Source organism: Dunckerocampus dactyliophorus, chromosome 21 (assembly GCF_027744805.1).
Source record: "Dunckerocampus dactyliophorus isolate RoL2022-P2 chromosome 21, RoL_Ddac_1.1, whole genome shotgun sequence".
NCBI classification, from domain to species: Eukaryota; Metazoa; Chordata; class Actinopteri; order Syngnathiformes; family Syngnathidae; genus Dunckerocampus; species Dunckerocampus dactyliophorus.
In genome coordinates this window covers 16,764,407-16,789,414 of record NC_072839.1, presented here as the reverse complement: position 1 = coordinate 16,789,414, position 25,008 = coordinate 16,764,407, and the positions used below count along the sequence as shown (strand labels likewise).

The 25,008-nt window shown below is 42.3% G+C and overlaps 2 long non-coding RNA genes across 2 annotated transcripts in view; both read left to right on the top strand.

Moving 5' to 3' along the window:
• Nucleotides 1-13,322, top strand: part of LOC129174431 (uncharacterized) — an 81,105-nt gene extending 67,783 nt beyond the window's left edge. Inside the window, exons 2-3 of the long non-coding RNA XR_008567450.1 lie at nt 7,960-8,161; nt 13,133-13,322. This is a non-coding gene — a long non-coding RNA (uncharacterized LOC129174431). The remainder of the gene's footprint in view (nt 1-7,959; nt 8,162-13,132) is intronic.
• Nucleotides 13,323-15,165: 1,843 nt separating this feature from the next.
• On the top strand, nt 15,166-18,184 carry LOC129174005 (uncharacterized). The gene is made up of 4 exons (XR_008567340.1): nt 15,166-15,242; nt 15,768-15,821; nt 16,088-16,248; nt 17,961-18,184. It is a non-coding gene; the product is annotated as an uncharacterized LOC129174005 (long non-coding RNA).
• The last annotated feature ends 6,824 nt before the right edge of the window (nt 18,185-25,008 follow it).

The window sequence follows — 25,008 nt, the reverse complement described above, 5'->3', positions numbered from 1 at the left end:
GGTAAAAGAGAATTATTCATTGCTTCCTCTGAGGGGAAAAGTCGATCTTTCCCAACAAGCCACAGAGTTGTTGTTGTCACTTTTTGGTCACGCTGAGTAGGACCTTGGGCGGTGTTGACTGGAAGCCATATGCTTCATGCTGCTGTGTCTTCCAGGCATGCCTGTCACGTCCACCATCAAAGCGCTTTTGGAAGGATGATATGCATCACGATGTGGGGCATTCAAGTGCTGTCAGGCATCTACAAATATTGTATGACATACTTTTCTAATGCTTTCATTCCAGTTCAATGTAAAACTTGAAGATGTTGCATGTAAAAGCACCTCTTGCTGTGACTGCTGTCTATGGCTGCTTCTCAAGCCAATCCTTCAGTGCTTTGCTGTCCCAAACCCATGACTGTCATGCACTAAACGGAAATGACGACTGGAATATTTGCCCGCTTCTTCTTCTGTTGACTACTTTTTGCTCCACAGCCGCCAGTATTTCACGTTAGCCCCTCCCCTTCCACTATGTCGCCAAGGCTTTTGGCTATGTCGGTTTGTGTGGAACAAGCTGAGACGTCTGTTCCCGGGAGTGTTGTGAGTGGATGTCGGAGTCAGGAGGGGTGGGACGTTGATGTAAGACTCTTTATTGAAACAGTTTTCACGGGATGCCGTGTGGTTTCTTCAGGCTGGGCCACCCTACGTTTGAGTGTCCTGCCTCAGGTGGAGGACTTCAAGTATGTCGGGGTCTTGTTGACGAGCGAGGGAAGGTTGGAGTGTGAGGTCGGCAGGCATCTCAGCGCAGCGTCTGGATGCCTCCCTGGTGAGGTGTTCCGGGCATGCCCATCTGGGAGAAGACTCCGCGGCAGACCTAGGACCCGCTGGAGGGATTATGTCTCACAGCTGGCCTGGGAACGCTTCGGTGTCCTCCCGGTGGAAGTGGAAGAGGTGGCGGGAAACCAGGAAGTTTGGACCTCGCTACTGAGACTGCTGCCTGACCAGAAGAACTTTTGCTTACATCTGTGAGTACATTTCCCCAACAGTCGCACGGCAAAACAGGCCTTTTGATGACGTATAGTTTGGATATACCAGACCCGAACGTTCAGACTGCAGTAGCATCGGGTACGTATCGGACTTCTACCCACATGGGAAAGAGGCCTCGGTTGCATTTGAAAAACTGGGAATTGTATTGTTCACACTGACGTGAGAAAATCAGGTATAGGCCACACACGCTCAAAAGGGAAGTATGCCGGTGCTTGTTAACTGTGCACTTCCTGTCTATGATGCATACTCGTCGCCTGAGTGGCGCGACGTCCACATTCATATCAAATCCACTTGTATTGACTTGCATGTAGAGACGGCGTGCACGCTGACACGCAGATGAACAACAACGCTTCCCCCAACAACAAATCACATTGATTTTGTTGCTGTGACTTTTGGTGCACTCGGACCACCTCAGGCATGCGGCGGTCCCTCCGACATATGAAAACAATGAATGCGCCCCCTTTGCCTTTTTGATTTTGACCAGTCCCATGATTCAAAGTCACGCTGACCTTTTCCAGGCAGCATCTGTGGGGAGGTGCGATTGATGGCGGGTGCAGCAGGCTTCATGCCAAATACACCGGCTTCTCTTTTTCTACCATTAAACATGAGTTATGTCACACTTCCCATTTAATCACACCAGCACCGTGATTCACTGCCAGAGGCCCATTTGACAAATTACACCTGCAGTCACACTTAAAGGTAATGTTTTGCGGGTCTAACAATTCCATTAAATGTTTTCAATTGACCTTCACGCTTGTTGGTTTCCACACAGTAAATGCTCACAACAATCAATATGGCTGCTATTAAGCTATGAATCATTATTTCCCACAAAGTCACATCAACACTTTGGCGGCCCCACCCTCCCTGGAGCCAAGTTTTGGATCCTTAAACTCCTGTAGTGTCGTCACAAGGGTACACCAGGAGCTTTGAGGGCAGACGTGGCCGTTTCACGGTCCAGCGGTGGAGGGGAAGCACTGCTTTCCCGCCATGGAGAGTCCCTGAGTTGTATGGGCAGCAAAGTGTGCTGCTCAAACCCCTTTCACACTTCATCATCACTATCACAGACGTCCACACGGAGTTTGGGAGAAAAGGTTGATCACATCTGTGAAATGAGAAACACTTTAGGCCTAAATGTGGAACAAACTCTGTTTACTTTAGCAATTACGTCAAAGCCCCGGCGCTCACGCTGCTCCTTGCATAACGCCCCGAGCTCGCGCTACATGAAATCGTCAGAATGAAATTTAGGGCACATTTCATGGCAAATAAACACGACAGCAAACTTGCACGCACTGTTACATTTTAGAGCGTAACTTGAGACTTTTAGAATTCAACTGTAATGCATAATGTTGTGTTAATGGACTGAATCACATGACTGTGTTCAATGGAGCGTAGCACATTAGCTTAGCATGCTCAAACTGTCTCGTACTACCTTGTAAACGTGAACCACACTTCTTCATCCACTCATCCATATATCGCATGCACCGTTCACTCTTTTATGTGTTCGGTATGAGCCAGCCAGCAGCCCTGCAAAGACAACTTTTCAGAAACTTGCATTGGAAGTTGAACTTTAGCTCCGCCCCCACATCTCCAAACCCTCACAATCCCCAACGCCTGTCTGTCATACATTTTTATGCTCAAATTCCGTTGCCATCACATCAACTTTCTGGGTGAAGTTTGTAAAAGTGAGGCCTCGGGTTGGTATTGTTTACATATGATTTGACACCGGTGTCAAATCGGTACTTTTGAAACGGTGCCCAAACCTGTACTTCAATATTTCAATAATATAAATGAGAACTAATGAATTCATTCACCAATATGAGACAAAAGCCATAACAGACACTCATAAGGCATCACAAACTGTCACTTACATTTGAGAACAATGCTAAAAACCTTTAGCATATCAGGATGTGGGATCAAATGATGGAAGAGATTGATTGAAGTCAAACAATGCACTAAAATGAATGCACTAAAATGAGAAACAAAGTATAAGAAAGAAGAGTCCTGAACCACTGTCAACTATTAGCTTTTCATCGCCTCCTCTTATACATTTACTGTATTGTTATTTATTATGGCTGTTATATCATTTATTTACAGTCATTATGAACACTGACTAGCATTGTTATACTGCCTTATCATTTTACTATGGATTTAAAATTGGCAAAGACTACACTTGGAATACAGGAAGTGAGCAAATGTATTGCAATTGATGCGCAACAGAGAGAGGGGGTAGGATGAAATAAGCTTTGCTTCTCCCTTCTCCTTTTTGGACATGTGATGTGTGAATTGTCCTATGTGATGTATTCCAATGGAACTTGCATGCATGCTCCAAAGAAATGAAACCATTACCGTAGTGATCACAGTAAAACAGAACAAAAGATTTCCCAGTACTGAAGTACACACATTCCGCACCATCGTGGCGATGTTACGCTCTCGTTACAACGGTGTTTGCTGGTTCCTCCGACATGCAAGAGTCCTGTTCCTTCCAAGGCGTAACTCGCAGCTTCAAGTCGTTGTTGCAGGTGGCTGAGTCCGCATCTTTCGAGGGGAAGTACCAGCAAACTTTCCAGCGTTTTGGGCTGAGCAACTATTCATTGCTAGTTAGCATTCATTCAGCACTGAAATGAGGCACCGATAGCTACTTGCTTGTTCGACCTGGTTACTAGCGTTTACCGTTTAGGTCGGCACCGGCGCCATCATGGTATGAGTTGAGTTTCAGTACGCATTCCTAGTAGGACCCCCGTGTTATCGCACATTCCCATGCCCCCCATGGATGTCCATCAGTTTCCATAAATGACTGCTACTGTTTTGGATTCTAATTTTGGCAACGGCGGAGACGTTCCTGGAAAGCATCAAGTCGGACATCCTGGGTCTGTTTAGGTGTTCAGTAAGTGTAAACACAGAACTATCGGCCATGGGTCCCTTGAAAGTGCACAGGGAAAACAATCATCTGCAGTACGTCACTAAATCTGACAGCGGCCGGCGTGGTGCGTGCGCCAGGCCCGGTGGACACGGTGCTGGTGTCAAGGCCGCGTGAGGTGAGGGATGAAGGCCGTCTTTGTGGAAGCTTAACAGCAGCCAGCCAGCAAAGCTTCCGCCCTTGAAAGTATCATTTCATGGCTTTGCTGTGAGATCTGCTTCAACTGGCTCTTTCAGGACTGTTTTACTATTAATCTCATCCACGGGCGCGCCTCTTTGGAAAAGTTGCTTTATCGTTTTAAGCTTCACCGGAAGGCGAGCGAACGGCAGCTCTCAGACTATTTTGGCTTTGGCTGGTATGTGCGTGCACGTGTCAGCAGACTGCAAACTACAAGTTGAACATTCACCAATTAGGATTCTCAGAGAAGCCCACCTCCGTAAGCCCCCTGCTGCGTTCAAACGTGGGCCAAAATGAATGACTTTCACTGCGCACGCCGTCTTTTGCTTTGCGATTAGCTATCTGAAAACTATTTAGGAAGGCCGGGCTATATATAGAGGCAAAAAGACGTTCTCATCCCTTCGTTAACCAAGTGTGAAATAGCTCTGGCTAAGTAAGGGAGGACAAGCATTAATACTGATAAAAACAGAACGAGGTGCTCTCAAGGTGAAGTGTGACTTAGCACCAAGAAAGTGATTTATGCCACCTTTGCCTGCAACCCTGGATAAAGATCACACACACACACACACACACACACACACACACACACACACACACACACACACACTATTTTTAGACTTGTCTTACACGGACTTATATATTTTTAATTCCACAATATTCAATCCAAATCACAGTGCCTATTCACACCACAGCTCAGGTCAGGTCAAGGCTTGATGCATTTGCTGGGGCTCAAAATTTCATTTTAACACGGCAGCTAGCATAATCTCTGAAAGCCAAGCTTTTGTCAGCGGTGGGGTATTTTGTCTCGCAAGGCTTTGTTATGCTAGAAAAGATATTACTATTAAGGAAGCGCTAACTACCTGCTTGGAGAGCCGTGACACCAAGGTCGCTTTGGGGACTATTTGGAAGGAATTTTTTTTAACAGGAAGCACTTCTGTTGAAATGTTGCAACGACGGAAACACGATTGTTTGGGAGAATGACTACGAGTCACAAGATGGGTTGTGTAGTTTTTGCTTAAGTTTATGTCCACACAAGTACAGATATTTGAAAAGGGCATATTTTTACAAGAGGTTTTAAGACCAAAAACTCTCTGACTCAGTGTTTGTGTGTAAAATGGAGATTGATCTCATGTTTTCAAACCTTATTTAACAACGGGACATGAAGTTATTGGTTTAATTTTGGGCGTGTGTGTGCACCGAAAACATGCACAAAGACGTGATTCATTATCATGCACGACCAAGTCAGCTGCGGTTGCTTTTTCTTAATCCTCACTAGGGTCGCGGGGGCATGCTGGAGCCTATCCCCAGATGACTTTTGACGAGAGGTGGGGTACACCCTGGACTGGTTGGCAGTCAATCGCAGGGCACATGTAGACACAAATAGATGGATATTTTTGGTAGGTGCGAGGAAACCCACGCATGAACGGGGAGAACATGCAAACTCCACACAGAGATACGAAGCCAGATGTTCCAGTTCTCCTGACTGTGTGGCCATCATGCTAACCACTTGGCCACCGTGCAGCCTACTGTCTGACCTGACTTGTCTTTCGATATTTTTTGACAGTTAATCGGCTGTAGTCGACCAGGAAACAGCAACCACTTATCCATTACAGCGAGGGAGCGATTTTCGAACAGCAATGTAGCAAGGGACGACTGTTTTGCTAATTTTGCTAACAAATGGCGATTGAAAAAAACGTTTTACCCTTTGGCGGAAGAAATAATGACCACCTTTGTAAACTGTGGCATCAAATATTGTAGCGTTGTCTAAACTGGGACAGAGCCCTCTTTTTGAATTCATGAGGAAAGTGGCTTCTATTTGATTCATGTCTTTCAAGTCTGGTTTGAAAAATGTCTCCCTGGCGTCATTATGCTAACATGAGATTCCCAACGTCTGCATAGAGAATGTGTCCAGGGCTTGTCACATTCCTAATTGGCCAAATCAACGTGCCGTACATGCCTGTGGATATGCGTTATTAGCCTAATCAGCTCTCTGGAGGCGAGACCCGCGGCGTAAGACCCTTGTCAAGTTGTTAATAAGGTCCTTGGTCAAGATCAGGTCAGAGCGCTGCAGCCTTGTGATAATTTAACGGAGGGGAATAAGATGGCAAGAGCCTTTGGAGAGGATGGGAAGGCTTTTACGAATGAATGTTAAGCGAGGAATACATGCAAGGGCTCCGAGGCTGAGCTTGAAGAAGAGCATAACATCAGAAATGTACACTCAAGGCTGCAGCAAAGGTCCTGGACAACAGCTGTGAGCCGTCCAAAGGCGGGCTGCTGCACTATTTACAGCTTTATCCTCACATGTTGCTGCATGAATAATGAAAACCAAGGCAGAAATATGCACACCCACAGTTAATTCCACCCACAAACGTGAGAGGATATTGCCTCTGCAAGAGGCTGCTTATTCCAATTAAACATCTTAACTGCTCTGACTTACTCTGCTCCTTACTGCTGGCGCAATAACAGAAGCTCAATTGCTGCACTTGCTTACCAAGACCCCCCGAAGATACCGCTGATGTCCTCAGTTCATGCCGTGCAAGGCAGGGTTCCACTTTAAGTTCTAGTAGAAATTAAATACATCCATTTTATGACAAATCAAAGCAATGAAAAGGCAGAGAAACAAAACACAAGTAACGCTAGAGGAGGCCGCATGCTTTTCTGAGACTTCTTGCTGCTGTTGATGTCGAAAAAGATGTTGGTGTAAAGTCAAGAACATAAAAAGCCCACACAAACGTCATGAAGGTGCCTGCTGGGGATGCACACCACAACTTGGTAGCATAATGTTAGAAAACATAGAAATGGTCTTTCACTTGTACAGCGTTTTTCCACCTCCAAAGCACTCAAAGCGCTTTGACACTGCTAGCACGTTTACCGACTGATGACGCAGCATCAGGAGCAACTGGGGGTTCAGTATCTTGCACACGGATACTTCAACAGGACGACCGATGGAACAAATCATATATCATATACAGTGTATATATCATACATATATATACTGTATATAAGTGTCTGGTTTATATTTTAGAACCTCATGGACTGTCGTAGATGTTAGAGAAAGTGAGCTTTAGATGTTTTTTAAAACATTTTTTTTAATTGAAGCCGCAAGCTTCCTGTAGCACTGACTTGTCCATCAGCAACAGTGTGACCCCGCCGCCCTCGGCACAGAATGGCCGACATGTCACGCCTGCCCTTGCCTCTTTGGCGCCGCTTGCCTCTCTCTGCCACGAGCAGATGTCGCACGGGCCTCCTAGCAACGGCTCCAGCTGCTTCACAACAAGCCAGACTAATGCAGCCCCACGCCAGACCCAACAGCACTTTATTCACACCCACCAATAGTGTCACACAAACATGCATGGAGTCACGCATAGAAAGGTTTCATCTCGTAGCCCTGCTGAAAGCTGAATATGCAGGAAAAGCAGCATCTGCTGGGATATTTGATGATTATCCTCAGCGTGCAATGAGAACTGCGAGCAGGTATTAGCAGGTATTAGCCACTTCACACAGTTTGCAGGTGCATCGCTTGGAAAATGTCACATCTCTGTCTCGACATTTGCACCGTATGTCACAGCAGCTCTGTAATGATTCAACTTTACATACCCAAACTTTTTATGGACTTAAATGTGGGTCACTCCTTACCTCCACCTCCACCAAGGCCATGCATGTTCCTGCATGTGCATATTCCAGAACGATGCAAACTGATTTGTCGCATAGCTAATTTGGTGGGGCTTCAGTATATATATACAGTATATATACAGTATATATACAGTATATTCAGTATATATGTTTATACTTGTAATACAAGTCACACACAGTGACTCACCGTGTATGACTTTTTCTTGCAGGGTTATGTTAAAGACAAAGTTTATGTTGCACCACTTCCAGCAAATATCGATGACATGAAAGATGGAATAACAGCTGCAATCAACACGGTGGAGCACAACATCCTGAGGCGCGTTTGAGAAGAATTCTCATATCGGCTTGATGTCCGTGCGGCCGGTGGTGGCCACATTGAGCACTTGTGAAACATGAAATAAAAACGAGAAGGTACGTACAACACATGCACCCAGGCTGGAGTTCTCGATTGTTTTTCGTTTTTGAAATATTGCGTGCGCATTCTTTTTGAATCACGCAGTACATGCATGTACTTCTATTACTGTCTATTACTTCGGATTGATGTCGGTATCTGCATACTGTGTTGCACCGTGTCTCTACTAGGGATGGTTCGGTCCGCCCCGCACTATGGAGCGTGGTTTTTCAATACATTTTACACTTGCTGTGATGCAGCAAGTGTCCCATTTCCCACACTGTACATACTTCAAGTGAGGGACAGTCTGCTAAAAAGTGGACAAAAACGAAGCATTCCATGACCTAATGAGTATAGAAGTAGAGGACTGAGTATTTATCAGAGAGTACAGCAAAGACAACGCTGACCCAGTGGATCTCTTCATCTACGTGCTCGCCGGCCTCCCTGCCTCCTGGCCTCGACATCGAGGTGCGGTGCGCCTGTTTTTGAACACTTCGGACACAGGGGCTAGTGTTGTGGTTCAGGGGGTCTCAAATACAAACATTTCGGCTAAGAGGAGAAGATTACAGATTTTCCTGTACACAGCTTGGGATTTATAGAGCATATATATATATATATATATATATATATATATATATATATATATATATATATGCATACATTAATCTCTCATTTATCGTGGTTAATTGGTTCCAGACGCGACCATGATTAGTGAATTTCCGCAAAGTTAGTGAATTTCCGCAAAGTAGGATTGCCACCTGTAGGACTGGAGTGGACCCAGTGTACTACCTCATCTTACAACAGCTCCAGATCAGTTTCCAGATCAGTTTCCCTAGAAGATGAGTCTGTTGGTGGTGTCCGAGGCTGATGTCGAGTACATCCTGGGGGCTCACTTTTCATGACAGTCATTTGGCGGCCTCGTGTTAACAAAATGCATCAAATTCCGACATGCATCAATATTCCAAGCTCCTCTTACACGGCAGGGATTATGAGCTGCTGGCAGCCGTGGGCGGCCTTGTTGTTTTGAGGGACAGAAACAGCCTGAAAAACACAAGAGACAACAACATGTCAGAAGGTTTCGTCGGCTTTATCGTCTATTCTGGTGGAGCGTTCATAATGCAATAAAAATAGTTTCAAGGCTCCGTGTTAGCCGCACCTCATTTCACCCAGTCAGTTCTATCAGATTAGCGGTGTTTTAGCATCATTTTCCAATGACTTCCTTCAGTCATTACGGAGCAGGGATAATTGTTGAACCTTCATTGGTTTGATTACTGGTGTGGAGCAGATCAATCACGACGGGACACAGGGAATCAATACCTGACATGGCGTCACGGAGCCTTCCGACAGACATGAGACAACTCAGAAGTGACTGCAGAGTTATTTTTAATGAACTTGGAGCCTGATGGATCGCTTGTAAAAAGCAATCATTTATTCTGTTCTTGGACTTTTGCACAAGGACAAAGATTAGATCTGAATGTCATAAACACCCGTGCTTGGCCGTGTGTCAATACAGGACAGCAGAATTGGTCATTTACATCACGTTACTGATGAAGGCATGGAAGAAGGGTCATGGAGGCTAATATAATAGACCACGGCTAATAGACCACGGGCCCTATCATACATGTGGAGGTGCCTTATTATGAAGTTGGTGTGTTTTGAAGTTATTCCTGCTTTTATTTTTATACCACTCCCCAGACTTGCGAACAGTCGGGTACGTTCCAAGCTCATGTGTGACAACATCTGCTGCAATGACAGATGTTGTCAGTATGTGTGTAAGTATCGTGTATCTAAACCGGCGTAAGGCAGCAAGGAGAATAGTTTTCGTTTTCAGGAAACTATGAAACTATCGCTGCTCGTCTGCTCTCGTCACTTCATGGACAGCTGTTTCTTATACAAAGCACAGTTTGACGCCAAGTTCTCCAATATTCATCCAATTATTTCACATATCCAATTTATCTCCACTCTTTGCTGACAACCACTAGCGCATAACTGCTTGAGTGGCAGCTCTGAGCAGTGGCGGGGCGTGGGGGTGGTGGACTGTAGCAGTCCCTCGACCTTGACCAATCGCAAGTGAGTAGGCGTGGTCGGTGGAGGAGGCAGTGGAATACCAGCGTTTCGCCAAGTGGAGAAGAATGCAAATTTACCCTGTATACAACCGTGATATTTATGGAGTATTTTATTCAAATAAACTTACTATTATCCCCCACTGGGGAAAAAACACCTGTAATGAGCAGAAGAGGGCCCCCTTAAATAAGCACACCTTCGTGTTTTGCACTTTGGGCTTCCAGGTCACTCTGGGTTATTGGACTTTAGAATTGTATTGACTTTAGAGTTGATACAGCAAAATAATCATAATCAGGGAAACAAACATTCATGATGCTTCCTGGGCTCTATGTAAGCATGCGCTGATTTGACAGGTAATGTACATGTCTTTGTACATCTAAGATAGCACCACATTGATCAACAGAAGCGTTATCATGTGCAACCGAGTCAACTGTGGTACAGTAATCCCTCATTTATTGAGTTGGTCTGGGAATTGACCATGATAAGTGAATTTCTGCAAATTAGAGTTCCTTATTTAAAAATGGAATATTTTCCCAGTTAGAGCATAGCAAATCTGTTTACCACCTTAGAAATATGGCTTTTAATATTATTAGAGCCCTCTAGACATGAAATAACACCCCTATAGTCAGTTGCTGTAAATGTTTTCTTATGCTAGGCGAGTTGAGTGGTGGTCGGAAAGGAAGTGACGTCGGGGGTTTAGTTTCAGCTTGGCGCGGGTTAGACTTAGACTTAGACTTAGACAGACTTTATTGATTCACAAGGGAAATTGCTTGGTTACAATAGCTCAATTGGAGAAGAAAAAGAAAAATATTCTTAAATCAAATGCAATGAAATATGAATAAAATATAGTAAAATAAAAATAATATATAATGAACAAGATGTACATATTTACAAATAGTATGTAAAGGTACGGAATCAGAGGATTAGTCTTGAATTGGGTTAAAAGCTTCCTAGCAAACAGGAAGCAATTTGTAAAGCTAGGAGAATATACATCTGGGAGTTTAAATACTACGTGTGGAGTACCCCAGGGGTCCATATTGGGACCAAAACTGTTTAAGTTGTACATCAATGACATTTGTAAAGTAACAACTTAAAGTTGTTACTTAAAGTTGGTCTTATTTGCGGATGACACCACTGCCTTTTGTTGTGGGGAAAGATTGAAGAGTTTTATTGTCATATGCATAGTAAAACAGGCAGTTCTGCTATGCAATGAAATTCTTATTCTGTTCATTCTGGAAAGCACACAAGAACTCATTAAAAAGGTCAAGGATGAAAAGGTCATATTAAAGTCATGGTTTGACAGAAACAGATTATCCCTGAACTTAAGTAAAACTAAAATAATGCTATTTGGAAATATCAGAAAGGATACGTACGATGAAATACAAATGACCAGAGTGGACATTGAAAAAGTCAATGAAAACAAATTTCTGGGGATCATAATAAACAAAAAATGAGTTGGAAATCTCATATTAAAAATATACAACAAAAGGTGGCGAGAAATACTTCAATACTGAATAAAGCAAAATATGTTCTTGATCATAAATCACTCCACACTCTGTACTGTTCCTTAGTATTAGCATATCTAATGTATTGTGTGGAGATATGGGTAGACAACATACAAACCTTTATTTTTAATATCACATATTAGTGATGATCATTCATAATACCAAGTATAGACAACATACACACCTTTATTTTTAATATCACATATTAGTGATGATCATTCATAATACCAAGTATAGACAACATACACACCTTTATTTTTAATATCACATATTAGTGATGATCATTCATAATACCAAGTATAGACAACATACACACCTTTATTTTTAATATCACATATTAGTGATGATCATTCATAATACCAAGTATAGACAACATACACACCTTTATTTTTAATATCACATATTAGTGATGATCATTCATAATACCAAGTATAGACAACATACACACCTTTATTTTTAATATCACATATTAGTGATGATCATTCATAATACCAAGTATAGACAACATACACACCTTTATTTTTAATATCACATATTAGTGATGATCATTCATAATACCAAGTATAGACAACATACAAACCTTTATTTTTAATATCACATATTAGTGATGATCATTCATAATACCAAGTATAGACAACATACACACCTTTATTTTTAATATCACATATTAGTGATGATCATTCATAATGCCAAGTATAGACAACATACACACCTTTATTTTTAATATCACATATTAGTGATGATCATTCATAATACCAAGTATAGACAACATACAAACCTTTATTTTTAATATCACATATTAAAATGAGCAGATTTAGTATTCTTACAAACCGCTAGAATAATGTATAAAGTTAATAATAACTTGTTACCCATACAGTATTTCTCTATCAGAGAGGAGAAATATGATCTTAGAGGAAAATGAAACTTAACATTTATACGCCAGAACTACGCTGAAAAGCCACAGCATTTCCGTGTGTGGAATTAAAAGATGGAAGGTATTGAGTAAGGAAGTCAAACAAAGTCCAGAGATGAGCACATTCATAAACAATACAAGCAGTTGGTGTTTGCTAAATAAAAGGAAGAAGAGTCTTGATCATCACAATGATGTTCTGTCATGCTTGTTTTTTTATTATTATTTATTATTTATTATTACACAGATTAATTATATAAAAATATCATATGGAATGCAGGAAGTGAATAATATGTGGGGGTAGGATTAAATAAGCTTTGCTTCTTCCTACTCTTTTTGGACATGTGGAACTGTGAAAGAATGATTCATGAGATGTATTCCATTGGAACCTTCATGTTCAAATTAACTAAACTAAACCAAACCAAACCAAACCAAAAAAAAACAAAATACACTTTATACGGGGGGGGGGGGACGCCATGTCAGGCTCTAATGTTGTAAATGATCTTTTACAGACAGGTGATGCATTGTAGAGGTGGATGGCGTGTGGAATGAATGAAGTCCTGCAGCGTTCACTGTGGGAATGGAACTGGAGGAGTCTGTTGGAAAATGAGCTCCGCTGCCCCTCTATTGTCCGATGGAGTTACGGCCGCAATAGTAGCCCATATTTTTATGAGGGACTTTTATTCTGAATATTGCGCCTATTGTCAGATAATTCAAAACCTGCAATAAAATCCTGTTGTTTTGGCAATCATGTCTGGTGCTTTTGTGTCTCACCCAACATTGCACTAACATTACTAGTGACCAGCGTAGATTACCACATATTTTCACATCTTTGAATGTGTCTTATATTTGTATTTTAGTTTATTTAGCCATTTTTATGCTTGAAAATGCTAAATTTAGGCAAAAAATATGTACAGTTTGCTTAAATATGGATTTTTTTTTTACTAAGAATAGGCCGTATTCTACCACAAAACAGCATGATTTATTAATTCATATATTTTTGAAATACCATGATAGTGTTAAGCCACAAAATTCAGAGTTACAATGCCATCTGCTGTACAGAGTTGGAACCACAAGCCTCACAGGAAGTCCTATTATAATGTTTGCGAGGGCAAACAGGTAGCGCCGAATGTATCTTTTGTGGTCCAAATGTATTAGTGGCGGGCTGCCCAAAATGAATGAATGTGATATGTGTTGTATTCACGGTATGGTAAGGCAGCAGCATCATGTTAGTCGTTGTGTAAAAGTACATTTACAGTAAACAAGTGTTACCAAATCTCTTCCCACTATATTTGACGTCATGCGCTTCAATGACCATCACATTAATATGAAGTTATTAGTATCGACCCGTTTACTGCCTCCTCGTGATGACAGCCTTTTGCCAGAGATGTCAAGCCAAGTTATTTTCCGTCAAACGATGTGATGACCACGCAGGTCTGTCCACGCTGATAATGACTGCTCCACCACGCTGTCAACACACAAACAAGAGACCTGCCGTCCCGCCGCGAGTGATGCCGGTAATCAAGCGAGCAGCGGGTCAGGCAGACACCAATCACGCCACGGACCCGGCCTCACTCAGCATGGCCTCCTACATCAGAGACGGCCCGGCACCACCCATGGAGTGCCATCTGCTCTGCATTTCATCTCAAAGTGCCTTAACTGGCTATCTGCCTGCTCACTACACTGTGGGGGGTGGTTGGAGGGGGGTGCGACTTTTGAGGATTGGACCTCCATTTGCTTTGGACTTTCTCCAGTGTTGGTTGTGGGCAATAATATTGTCATGCTTGTGCTACGTGCTGCCTACGATCATTTTTATTTCTCTCATTTTAATCACTCACGATGGAAAACATTTACTCAAAGTGTCGTGTGGATGTCCCTTTTTATTTGAAAAATCTAATATATAGCAGACTTCAAGCACACTCAACATCTTTTGCCCTGCCTGTCTTTGAAAGCGTAACCTTCACTATGCTGTATTAAAACAGCAGATTTGGAATAAGTGGCAAATTGGTTGACTCACTATTGGAATTGTAATTATTATTATTATGATGATGGATGAATGCAGAGTTCTCTGCTAGTTAGGGCCATTTATGATTTAATGATAAAAAGATTAATACTTACCACTAATACTTAATACACATCTGTCTCCACATATGTGCAGCTTTCAAGGCATAGCTCGAGTATCTACAGTATATCTCTATTGTAACGTGTTTAATTTACAACCAAAGAGAAGAAAAGTAAAATTAAGCTATAGTTTTTTTTTACGAAGAAACTTGACAAATAAGGGTAAAATAAAAACAGAATAAAGTAAATCATACGGCATATTAAAATAAACTTAATCAAGAAATAAAAAAAAATACAAAGAAATACCCTAAAAGAATACTAATCAACGAAACAAGTAGCTCAACAGGAAATTGGGCCAATACAGGATGATCAGACTGTAACAAAAACCCAGGGGAATGCAAACAGACCGAGTAATTAAAAGTAACAGAAAGGAACGTTAATTTCCCCTATGACATTGGACCTCTTGGTACAGTCCGACAAACTGGGAACATTGAATGAGCAAGCTCCGCCCAGCAGTCACGTTCGGGAGATTCAAACTGAGACTGCTCCACCTTTAGCCAGGTAAAACTACTGTAAGACAAAGACAAAAAAAGTAAAATAAACGTGTTGTTTTTAAAACGAACAGTCAAACTACTGATGAAAGTGTAATATTTGATTGTTGGCTAATGGAAGTATGTGAGCGTGTTTGTTTGGAAGTGTTTGACACTCATGGAGTTTAATGGCAAACAGCAGGTGAGTGTTCAAGCATGCTATGTTGTGGTGCAGCGCTGCCTCCTGTTGATTGCAGTTTGCTTTATTCAAGCCATTCAAAAATGAAAACAAAGTAAAGTCTCGGTTGACATGTTTAATCCGAGGCTCCAAGTCTTTAACTTTTTTAGCAAGCAGCTCTGACACCTTGACTTAGCTTTTGAAATGTCCGTAGAGAAGACTTGAATCTCTTCCTCTGCTGAGCATCCGCCACAGTGAATTATCAGACACAACTTCAAAGGCTGTGCTCTCGCCCCGAAATAAATTAATAAACAGAAAAATGTGAGAAGCTAATGTTTGGATCTGAAATCAATCTGCTGTCTTTCATTCCATTCACAGTGCAGACTCCCGTCTCTGCGCTGCGTCTCATTAAGATGTGGCTTGTGAGACAAGGTTTGTGTGTTTTCTTTTGCCCAAAGGTCATTGATATTTTTCTCTGGTTTCAACACAGCATATGTTTGATACTCTCACTCCTCCCTTTACTATCAGAATGTGCAAACAGTAAGAATAGATGCTTGAAACTTCACTTTGCTAATGCAAATGCCTTCTGTATAAATCAATACATTCATAATGACGCTGCCTCAAGGCCCAATCTGCACAATCCACAGGTCCTCTTTTTATTTTTATACCCCCTATTTATGGTTATCGCTATTTCCTAGAGTCAGCTGAAAGGAACCGCGAGACGACGGGCATAAATCACATTTGCCTTCTGTGATTTAAAGTGGCGAGCGAGCAGAACACCACAGGTGAGGACCAGTGGAGGGGAGGTCCAACACCAGGATGGCGTCGTCCTTCATCCCACGCAAGAAGACGAAAGCGAGTGAGTTCATTAAAAAGCTCATTGTCCGACAGGAAAGAGAAGTTAGTCTCAAAGCGAGGAGTAGATTGCATGTCAGCCCCAAAGATACGACACGTCTTTCATCACTGTTACGCACGCTCATGAAAAACGGAGGCAAGTGAAATGATTTTTGCAGGGATGCTGACAGAAGCTTCATGAGTGTCTTCTCGCCCGAAGATTTATTAGCTATTGCAAATTTGTCAGTACAAAGTTATTGTTCTATTCAACTTTTTACTGTGGGCAAACATAAGATGGTTGAAAACTGAGTTAGGAAGGAAAATAATTGTGGGCTGCTGCAATTTATCTGATATGATTTTGACCCAAGTAGAAATTAGAGGAATAAAATGATTGACACTAATACGTTTACCCTCACCTAATATGAACTCTCTCTTATATAGAATACAATAGAATAGAATTATATTGTCACTGTTACAGGACAATGAAAATCAGTTTGTTTCTTTATAATCAGCAGCATTGACAATAAAAATAAAAGATCACAAAGAGGCAATTATTTACAAGTTGGATATACAGTCGTCCCGCCTTTATAGCGGTTAATTGGCTCTTTATTAAAAATCTGTTGCTATCTATGTTAAATAAATCTTATGAGTTCCTCCGGGAGGTCCGCTCATCCACTCACCTATCGTGCTTGGATGAGTCCAGACATGTTTGAGGCTGAAAGACATTTTGGAAGCGAGTATCTTTTCATTCATACATGTTACAGAATGGAGGTACGTTCAATTGGCATGTTGCCTGTGCTGGATTACGCATGCAATTGCGCTTCTACAAGTGCAAATTGTACGAGTGCACAAAGCTAATGCTAAGTAATGCGATGCTAAATTTGAAAAAGGTTTGTGTCCAGATTACAGAAATGATATTAGTAGATGACAATATATTGTCATATGTTTATGCTCCCTGTACTTTTCGTAGTATGTAGGAAGTTCAAATCATCTCATCTCATCGTCTCATCTTGTTCTCGTAGACCCAACCTCATGTGTCACCTGGTCTCCTGACACCTCTACTTCCCAGGATTGCTTTTGTTTTGTTGCAAATTGTTTTTAGTGTACCTTATGTCATATTTTGGGAAACACTGTACGCTTGACAGGTGTAATGTCGCCACTGGTCTCAGAGGATGAGTTGGGAAAGAGCAAGAGAGATTTGAAATGCAAATAATGTTGACCCCTCGGTCTGGGTCCAAACATCCATCTGTTAGCATGCCACAGTGCTTGGCAGCGCAGACAGGAGTTGTTCTGCTTTTAATGCTCAGACAAGGGCCCGATGTCCAGATTTGATGCATCATACGTGCACCTGATATATCACTAATGTTCTTGCTTTTGTTTGCCGTGCATGCAATACTATTCACAGCAGGCCGTAGCCCAAAAGGACAATTCTAGTATTCATCTATTGGCTCACCCTGATTGATCTGTCACTGTTATCCCATTCCACTGACATGCACATTGCCTTCTGCATAATTTGAACCAAGCCATGTGGAACTGTCGAATTGTAGGTGCACTGACATCTTGTGTGCATTGTTTACAGAATTAGCATGTTTTGTCTAACTGGAAAAGAGCAGCCTGACCTTTTGTTGACGGTGGCACACAGCAATATTTGCAGCCAGCAACCATAAATAATGAATTCATTCAAATAGGCCAACAGCTGGATAGTCTATTCACAGAGTATTTTATGTTCTGATCTAGGACCAGGGAAATGAATGCTGCCTACATGGTGGATCAACGTGGAGTCTGCAGCACAATCCCGTTTGAAAAATAGTTCATCCAAATATACACTGGATCCTCGAAATTTGCTGACTTTTTTTTTTGTTTTTCTGCTAAAGTAATACATTTTTCCCACATCTCAATCACCATCCTGTAATTTGGTAATAATTTATGAAGATGTGATAATACAGCTAATGTACTGCATACTTGTACCACAAGTTTTGCTTGTTTGTCTTTATGCTTCAAGGATGTGTGATTTTGCGCTTTGAACACACCAGCACCTGTTTGGTCAGTCATGTGAACCCGAGTTCATATTTGATGGTAAGTTCTTACTGGAAGTACAACAGACAAGCGGTGTAGATTATGTAGACGTGGCTTGGGGAAATCCTTTCTCTAGCCTGCTTGCGTTTACTATGCACATGACAATAAAACTCTCTTGTACGTCTCTTTAGCGCTAGCCTGACGACCAGGCTAAAGGCTACACCGTCACTCCAAGGGTTTAAAACCTGGATTGTGTCGTGAGTGAACAATGGCAATTGAAGAATGGGTGTTCTGGAGCTGAATCTGATCTAATAATTACAACACTTTTGCATGCAGCTAATTTATGGCTAATATCTCATGACACTTAGAGTACCAAAACAGACAGAAGTGCTTTTCTGCAGCAGAAACTAATATCATGTTTGTCACATGTATCACAAGTGCAGCCTATATATGGACAAACTATTTTTGGTCTTTAAATTTGGTGGGTACAGCTTACATTCAGGTGCGCCAAATGGTCCAGAAATTCCAGTGTAACCATTTCTCGTCTGTTTGGGTTTTGTGTACGGCAGGAGAGCCAACACAGAAATTCGATGTGAACATGAAAGAACAATGATTATGTTGCACACCTGAGTCAGATCAGTTACATAGAACCTGATTGCTGTAAAGTGGCACCTAAGTAATAAATAGCTGCTCCTGAAGCACCACAGATTGGGTGCGTGCATGTGTGTGGTCACACCACAGTATTGAGTTGAATGCATGGAATTTAAGAACCATACCCATACAAGCATGCGGGACAAGTTGGACACTGGAGAAAAGAAAACGTGAATGTTGAAGTGAATCCACAGGACCGTAAGAGGAGCATAGAAAGTCAAAGCAATGTGAGGAGCACAAAGGCCTGCCTAGCCTGATTGTCTTGCACTTTGTGCTTGAGGTTATTTGTTTCATCAAGTTGCAAGTTGTGCCCTGAGGTTAAAGTGTAGCAGATCCACAGATCAATCGGTAAATTGATAGGCAAGACAAACACCGAATTGCACCAAATTAAATGTGTTCCTTGTGCTCGGCTTATGCCCCATATTTTCTGTGCTGTGACTGGTAGAAATAATGACTTCCTAATTGGTATGCCTTTTCTTGCCCCTCTGTGGAGGAATGTTGATTGGTGGGGAGCAGAGAGCCAGTACGCCGCCTCTGCCTTATTAAAAGTCTGCTCTGTGTTTGGTATCACTATCTCGCATACAGAGGGAGTAAAAATGAACAAGCCACCATGTTAGATTGTCTGAGTGAATGGTAAATATCAGGTGTATAATTAGCTTTCCCTGTCGCTGCTTCGCTCTTTTGTAATGTAAAGTGGTTGTGCACCCCCGAGAGAGGCTGCGACGTTGCTTCCGTAAACAACATTCCGCCCACTGTGCACGTCCCAACTACATCCTGATCCTCAGCAGCATGAAAGCCAAACCAAATCTTCATGATAAAACCTAAACAGACCAGCTAATCTCTGCCATGTTGAATACCGGCACCCTCCTGAGAACACATTTAGATATGCCTCCCCACCTTCATCAGTTGCACTTTAATTAAACCGTAGGAGCTCTCTCAAACTGCAAAAAAGAATCACTAATGAGCAATTATGTGCAGCAGAAAATAGAACAATGCATCATAATGGAAGCAACAGTCATAAATTAATTTATTCACCAAGAATCATCACTGAAAGAACCCTGCAATACTCAAACATCAATATCTGATGTATTATGCTGTTACTGCAGAACAACTTGGAGTCCGACGTACAACACAGATATCCGCAGCACTTTTAATGAGATTGTGAAATCGATGCGCAATATGTGGAGGAAATAAATACTGACTTTTCCCATCTAATCTCTTGGAAAATCTCAATCAGCCAATATGCTAGTATTCCTACAGCAGTGGTTCCCAAACTGTTCACGGTCCCGTACGCCTTCAGACATTTGACCTCAAGTCATGTGCCCACTACCCCTGCACACTTAAAGTGTGTGTTTTTTGGAATTTTGCCCATCCACTATCCTTATGTGAGACATGAACACACGTCTTTCTCTTTTCTGTGTTCTAAAGATATGAAAACAGCGAAAAACAAAGGCGGCTAATTGATGCCCACTATTAAAACACCTCCAGCAAGGTTTAGTGGTTTTCCATCCATGCAGTGAGCGTGTAGTAGCAGGTACATTCATGATAACATGGAATACTTCCTTCCTGGGTGCATTGATTTCACATAGCAACATAGAAAGGAACGCTACACCTAGCGTCAAAAACAAAAACACAGGAACACAGGAACCTATGCCCCAGAGCGGTCCCTACTAAAGACAATAAGTGGCTATAAGACGATTGGAAATGTGAATGGCTTTATGAGTACATCCTAGTCCATGTTTCACATTTAATCCTTAAATATTCAGAATGCTTTGTTAAAATATTTACTTGATGTGCTCAACATACTTCCTGGCTGACTTTGTGTCCTCGGCAATTAATCCATCAGTGTTGCAGTCGTCACAGTCCCTTAAGAGTGTGTGATATTTTTAAAGGAAACATTCGGGGCTGGCGTGATGATTCAAGGAGTGACAGAGTGTTAAGGATGTTCAGTGCGTGATTCATTTTTTCTTTGAAATGCTACTGACAGGACACTTGCCATCTGCTGCAAAAATACCAGGCATAATACTGTTTGCCGGGCTGCTTTGATGTCGAAATAAATAAATAAATAAGATCTCCACCAAGTCGTGTTTGACTGTGTGACAGGGACCGCTTGCCTCCCTGAAAGACAGTCAACCTTGTTGCATTCACAGTTTGACGCAGTTGTACACCATTGCAAACTACAACTGCAGTAATATAAATATTCAAAGTGGATCATTATTGCCTCATAAAGGCAAACCTTGTGATACAATCAAGTTTTAGAAATGTATCCTGAAGATTAGCGTCATTGAAATATGTAAATGTGTGGTAAATGATCTATTTTGTTGTTGAATGCAGTGCCCTGCTGTTAAACATGCATGGTTTCTACCAAGGCTTCTGCCTTTTCTGGTCATTATGACTTGTATGATTGCCATGAAGGCCGAGCACCTGAGGAGGATGAGTTGGCCTTGTCCATGTTATTTCTCATTAATTACAAGTTATATATTTATTTGCTATCTATGAAGCAATGGCAACAGTTGTTTTTTTTCCCCTCTTAGTGCTGCTAATGTATTTCTTTACTAAAGTCCCCTAGAACAGAGCGCCATATTGTCTTCAGTCCCAATAACCAGATGCAATTGAATGACTCAGTTTATATTAATGTCAGCACAGGTCTCAAATTGGCAATATTCTCCCATCTCACAATAATACGGTTGTCATTGGCATTTATTCATGTTGACAGATGTGACAAAATCTTGTCATCTCGGTAGCTTGTGGACTGTCCTTTTTGCTTCCTCTGGCTGAGATGTGTTGCTCTTGCAGCCAGCAGTGACGATGGAGTTTATGAGGGAATGGCTGCACATGTGTTGTCTCTATTACTTATTCACCACTTTGTTTGGACACACCACAGCACAATCACACAGGAAACATGCATTAGCAATGTAGAAGATAGGGTGAGTCTGGCCCAGCGCCTGCAGGAAATGGAATGTCTCCATTTAGAATCCATCTCCCGTATTTTCAGAGTTTCATCACCCATATGCAGCCTGTTGCCCTGCAGTGCTGCCACCACCAACATGTACCCAGGGAGAAGTGATGGGAGCCACAGAAGGGAAGATATGACACTGCAAACGAATGTTTGCTCTTCTTGACCTACAAAATCTAATGACGTTCAGAATTTTCTGTTTTGGGCTTACCGATAGGGTGGCAGATAATCTGGTTTGGAACTGCAAATACAATTTAGTGACGGTCAAATTCTCCAATTGAAATTCACCAGTCTTTGTATCGGAGATATGGAGAAGTGACTGACTTGGTCTGAACCTTGTCTGAGTTATTTATTCTGCTGCAAAGATTTATCTCAAAGGGTGTTCAGGAACGAATTAGAAAGAAATTCACTATTCGGCAACATTACGGTGTCAGCAAAATAAGCTATTTATAATGACTGAATAGACATGCGATTCAATTTCTTCTTTAAAAAAAAAAAACAATTTGGCAGCCCACCTTTGCTTCGCATGCACGCTTCATGATGCCATGACTAGAAGATCGGTCTTATCGTAGGCAATGACTGCGGGATTTCTGAAGACCAAGCCTCTTTTTTATGCTAAAGTTTTGAATGCCTTTTAGTAAGATGGTTAAGCAGCAGGTTTCCTCAATGTAATTTAAGGACTATTAAGCTTTGGTTTGAATCCAAGATGACCGGTGGGGGTTGATACCTCTGAAGGTGTACACTGTGGTGCTGGTCCAACACTTTCACCCCCTCATTGCATGGTTGCATATAGCATTCACCATGCTTCAACATGGCAACAAAGTGCCCATGGTGCCACCATTAATCAGACCCAAGGAGCAGCAGAGAGACAATTCTATCCCTTTGCCACCTGACGCTGCCCCCCAAGACCACAGTTTGGTAGATAAGTGTCCTCATGTTTGGGCCATTTGGACGCCACCTTGAGAAGAATCCCTCACATCCTATTACGCCACAGACACAATTTCTGTGGCCATCCATCACATCTCTCTGGATTCAGACAGAGAGCCGCCTTCATATCTTTTTTTTGGAGCAGCTTCCTCTGGTTGTCTGTTGAGCCTGAATACTAATTAGCCATCCAACTTCTTCAAGTCTTGATGATCTTTCTAAACAAAAATGTGCTGCAGATTGAAACTTTACACAAAAGATGGGCTCCTCAGATATTTTTGAACTCAAAGTTAAAGCATCATCCTCGATGCCTTTGTCAGGGAGGAACATCAGTGAGTCCCAAATGGTTGCTGCTCCTCATGAAAACATTTATTGACTCTACGCTTGAAGTGCAGTTGTGATCACAGATTCACTGAAGGCAGTCGCATTACCAGTGCGCTGCTGTTTACCCCCCCGCACCCACTACTCCACACAAATCCTCTCCCCTCCCCACGACCCCCCGGCCCGATGTGCTTTCAAGCCCCTGTGGCATTCTTCTACTCAGCTGATGAAAGAGATTGCTTGGGTCTTGCACTAATGAATTGGCATTATTATTAAATGATGTTTATAAATGATGACCCAGTTTGCTCCGGATGAATGTGCACAAGCCTAAAACACACATCATCAATTAGGAGCTCAGCTATTTGTGGAGCTCACAGCTTGGGGAGTTTGGTAGCCTCCATTTGCAGCTCAATGGCACCACCTTGTGGCCAGCATTGCAATTCTTGCTTTGGAAGCGGGAGCTATCAACATACAAAATGAATGATTGCTTGTTTTGATCAGTCACTGCAGTGAGAAGTGTTTTGAAATAAAGCTTTAGTACACCTTTCTGAAATAAAGTTGGCCAAAGAAACGAGAAGCGCTTCCGTCCTCAGCCGCAAGGGGGCATAGCAGCATCAAGAAGCCCCTCTGATCTCACTGATCAAATATTTCTTAAATTTAGCTTTCTGCTTCATTCTTCATGAAGTTGACCACATTTTCACTCCTTCTTTTGAAGGCAAACGTGTCTGAAAATGTTAACTAGACTCTTGATTCAAACGCTCTTGTTTTTCCTCCACCCTTTCAAGTGTGGATTTGTAACCTGCTCGGGTGTGATGTGTTCTGTTACTCTCACAAAGGACTCAAGTACCCTCTTATGGCAGAATGAATTTCAACATACAGTGAATTGCTCCACCATCGACCATAATTAACTTGGCAATTTACACACACACACACACACACACACACACACAGGCATTACAGCATGACTGCTGGCGCCAGATGACTGTTGCTAAGTATGCGTGCCATTACAACACCTCCTTAGTTTGGACAGCTGCGTTGACTCTTTGGGTGTTTGTTGGGGGGTGCACGCTATAAGGTGGCAGCAATAGTGGTCCCACAAATGTCCCCAGGCCCTAAGTGTGAAGACAGTCCAAAAACCCGTATCGACAGAGTATAACCTTTTTATAGGTAATTATTTTTTTCAGCTGATATCTGTGTGCCAGGAGCTTTGCCTGGATTTACACCACATCCGCTGTGTGCAGATCGTCACGGCCTCCAGTGATTGGCTGCGGTTCACTGCTGCTATTCACTGACCAGATGTGTGTCCCACCCTGCAGACAGCCCGTAGAGATCCCGCCGTGATGACTACATGGCGGTTCACACCTAATTTCCACCCACCTGCAGTGAAATCTGTCTTGATAACGACTGAGTCATGCTATCAGTACAGGCGTACCAGTAACACTTAGCAAGAGATGTCGCTGTCGGATGATGGCTCTAAATCCTTCCAATGTTATAACGTTGCCATTCTCCATTCCATCACTGTGGGATGGCAGCAGTACTTCATCGCTTCACAGTGGTAACATCATCATGTTGGCACTGAGCTTAATGTTCCATCCACACTGGGACATAATGGAGGAAAAGCACACTTAATGACTTTTTTCAGAGGGGGTGGCATTACCGTTCACTAGGCGAAGCTACAGTGCGTTATTTGTGTAACAAGCAAGAAATACCCAAACAACGGTTGTGTTTTTGTGCTACTTAAAGCACCTGAGGTACCGTCGCACTGTCTCGATTAGCTGCTCGTTTCACTGTCTGATGCAGAACATGCAGACTCACTTTCTGCAGACAGAGTTCATCTGTCCAGACCTTTGAGGAGGAGGCAACCTGTGGGCTTTGGGGTGGGGGCTGCATTCCAGATCCGCTGGCTGACAGGAAATG